The following is a 3594-nucleotide window of genomic DNA, read 5'->3' as shown; positions in this document are numbered from 1 at the left end:
TTTTTATAATTCTGTGTCCCTGCAGACACCCTGTGAGGCTCCAAGGACCCCATTTTGAGTGTGACAAAGAGGGAGTTAACTCACTGCAAGCTGTTCTCCAAGAGGCTGAAAGGCTTTGCCTGCTGGGGGAGAAAGTCCCCAAGCTGGTGTTTATTGATGGTTAATAATGGGACAGACTTCTCTCTATTTTGGGAACAGAAAGAGAGGACCTGGAATCTTGCCAGTAAACAGCTTGGGGTGTATCCTCAAGGGCCCCTGCCTTCCTCTGGTCCTTCCGTGCCTTTCTCTCCCTGCAGGGCTGGGGTCACTGCTTCTGTGATGCTTTTGGCAGTGTCAAGGTGAGACACTGGCCGTGAAACTGAGTGCAGACTACGGGGCAGACAGCTCCTGTGCCAGCCCAAGCACACAGCTGGGGTTCAGGAGCTCCTGACCTGGGTGAAAAGCCTGTATTCGTTGATGAAAGAATTGGGGTTGTCCAGCCTGGAGAAGAGAAGGCTCCAGGAAGACCCTATAAATCCTTCCAGCATCCAGAGGAGCTCAAAGAGGGATTTTGGACAATGATGTGCAGGACAGGACCCTGAGCAACCTGGTCTAGTGGAAAGTGTCCCTGCCCATGGCAGGGGGTTAGATGGTCTTGAAAGTTCCTTCCAACCCAATCCATCCTTTGATTCTGTGAGACTGGTGGTGCAGATTTGAGGCTGTGGGAGCAGGGGGGCTCCCCTTACACCAACTCCTCAGCTTGCCAGGCTGACAAGAGCAGAAACAGCCCCAAACATGTGATGGCTTCAACTAGAAGTGGGGCTCAGTGCTGCACATCAGAAACTGCCTCATAAAGGGTCTGAAGAGGTTCACAAATAGGCATTGTGGGAGACTACTAGGGCAGAGAGCTGGGGATGACAAGTGGCACTGTGCATCTCATTTTCACCATCATTCCAATCTCCATTAGCAGGCAGGACAGAGAAATAAGTAGAGAAGTGGTCTCAGCTTAGAAATTGATGTGGAAGAAATTGGCATGATACTTGGCAGGAAATGAAGAGACACAAGTGGCAGGGGTGGAGGTGGTGTCCTGGGGGATGGCACACATAATTCCACAGCTGTGGATGGCACACATAATTCCCTCTGTGGATGGCACACATAATTCCCTCTGTGCTGGAGCTGGCACTGATGTCCCTGCGCTGGTTTGAGCACAGCTCAGGCAAGATCCAAATTCATGAGACTATGATGGGCTTCCCAGGGAAAGGAGGTGTTTGAAAGGGAGAGGAGTGCTGGGGTAGCTGGTGTCAGGGTGCCCAGCAGAACACCTGATGGTGGCAGTGCTGCCAGGAACAGGAGCTGCACAGGAGTGTGTGCCCCTGAACAGCCCCAGAGCATCACTGCAGGACTTCAGTGAGAGACTGGGGCACTTCTGATGTGGTTCAACTCACAGCTTGTTAAACTGCTTATTAAAAAGGGCTGCTAACTCATTGAAGTTTTCTTCCTGTATATGTTGCCTTGAAGATTTTGTGATCTATAGCAGTTCTGTGCATGTATTTGTATTTCCCTTAGTTGCTATCCATTGTGCTGGGCTGGCATTGGAATGTTTTCTTTGGAGCAAGAGACTGCTGCTTTCTGGGAGGAAAAACAGCTCAATTAAAAGGACCTAGGAATTCCTGAGAAAACGCTGAGAATGGATTAGAAAAATAGTCTGGTTTCTAGTCACCCCAGTAGCTGTAAATGTAATGAATTCTTGCAAGACAAACATTTGTCTGTGAACAGCTGAGCTACCTCTGAGATACCTGGAGGCAGTTGGGAGCTGCTTTTGGCTCCAGATGCTGCTTAGGATAATAGTAAAAGAAAAGAGAGGATCTCTTCTCTGGTGCTTCTCATGGACATCTTTTAATGAGCAGGAACTTGGATTGGAGAAGAAAGAAACAAATAATTAAACTAGAAATGAAATTAACAGTGTATTTTAGTGAAGCTCTCAGCTTGCTGCTCTGTCCGTGGCTCAAACTCTCCCTGTTGTGAGCTGTAACTCTGCCAGCTTGGTGTGAAGTTCTGGGCATACCAGGGGGTGATGTGCCCTCCTCTTTGTGCCTGTGGAGGCCACCAGGAGAGTAAGGCTGATGTGGGCTTACATGACAGTAGTAAAGTGACATCTTGCTCTCCCTCCCGCACTCCCCCACCCCCCAAAACAAGTCTTTTAAAAGAATCTCTTTTTTTAATAAGTTTGGAACATTTGTGTTTGTACTCTACCCTAACAGTGTTTTCCTATCAGGAAGTCTGAACCTGCAGTGTGAGAGGAGAGGGTATTGCTATGGAAATGAGTGGGAGCAGTACAAAGCCATTGTTAGAACAACAAGGCAGAGACAGGCCTCATGTGGAGAAAATCTCATTTTTAAGCACCTGTGCTGGATAAGTAACAAAGGAGCTGCTGGGAAGGGACAACAGAGCTGGTGAATGGCACTGTGTGTGCAGCCCAGGGCATGCTCCCTGCCTGGCTAATAAGGGACTGTGACTATTCAGCACATGCTGGCAGTTAATCTCTCTGCCATATGGCAGCTGTGCCTGGCACCTGCTGCCATCAGTGTGAGATAAGGTCAGCATCTCCCTGTGGGCACAGTTATTGCAGAGAATCAATGTTGCTTCAGTGTCTTTGCCACCTGGGAGCCACTGCCATTCCCAGGTACAGTGCTGGGAACTGGGAAGGAGCATCTTGACTTTGGCATTGAGGCTCCTTCCTGCCCAGGATGGTGCTGTGCCCTGTGCTGCTCTGTGCCATGGACACTCATTCACTGCCTGTCATCAAAAGGCATCAATAGGAAGACATTTCATGTATTTTCTTCTCGGGGCTTCAGCTGCTCACAGTGACCCTGAGATGTGTTAGGAAGTCTCTTTTCCCAGCCTGGCAGTTGAAGGAGGAGTCAGAGCTCTTCATTTCTCTGTCTCAAGGTGGTTTATTGTGTCTTATCTATAAAATTCTTTCTCTGGCCTGCCCAGGTCCGCTCAGCAGGTCAGACAGAGGCACTCTGCCTGCCTCCAGGGGAGTATTATCTTTTTATACTAAAAACTATGTGTACAATATTTACAGTTACTTCCCAATACCTATCACCTATGTCAGACAGTGAGCTTCTACTCTAAACCAATCCCAAAGTGCCAATATCACCCAGAAGATGGAGGCCAAGAAGAAGAAGGAGAAAGACTGGACATGTCCAGATTCCTCCATCTTGCTCCCTGAACCCCCATTCGAAAAACCCTAAAAAAATCTATTTTTCACCCCATGACAAACTAATTATTATTCTGCTTAGATTTTCATGGCTTGCAGATCCTCATATAAGGTTGGTAATTTGTTCCATGGGTCATAATCAAAATCACAGGTGTCTTGGGTTCTGTGCCAGGGTCTCTGAGGCCCCTGGCAGGGGTTCTGGCAATCCAGGACAGCCAGAGGGATGTCCTGAATTCCAACATTTTCTTTCACACAGCGCTTTTCCTGCCTCTTCTGTTTCAACTCCACTTCTAGAGTGTTTCCTTCCATCTTGATGCCTATGCCACCTTTGCCCAGGTTGTACAGTCAGGTGAGCACTTCCCAGCTGTCAGGGAGGAGCTGTGGCTGTGCAC

Source organism: Geospiza fortis, unplaced genomic scaffold, assembly GCF_000277835.1.
Source record: "Geospiza fortis unplaced genomic scaffold, GeoFor_1.0 scaffold101, whole genome shotgun sequence".
In the NCBI taxonomy this organism is placed as follows: Eukaryota; Metazoa; Chordata; class Aves; order Passeriformes; family Thraupidae; genus Geospiza; species Geospiza fortis.
This window is presented reverse-complemented; position numbering follows the sequence as displayed.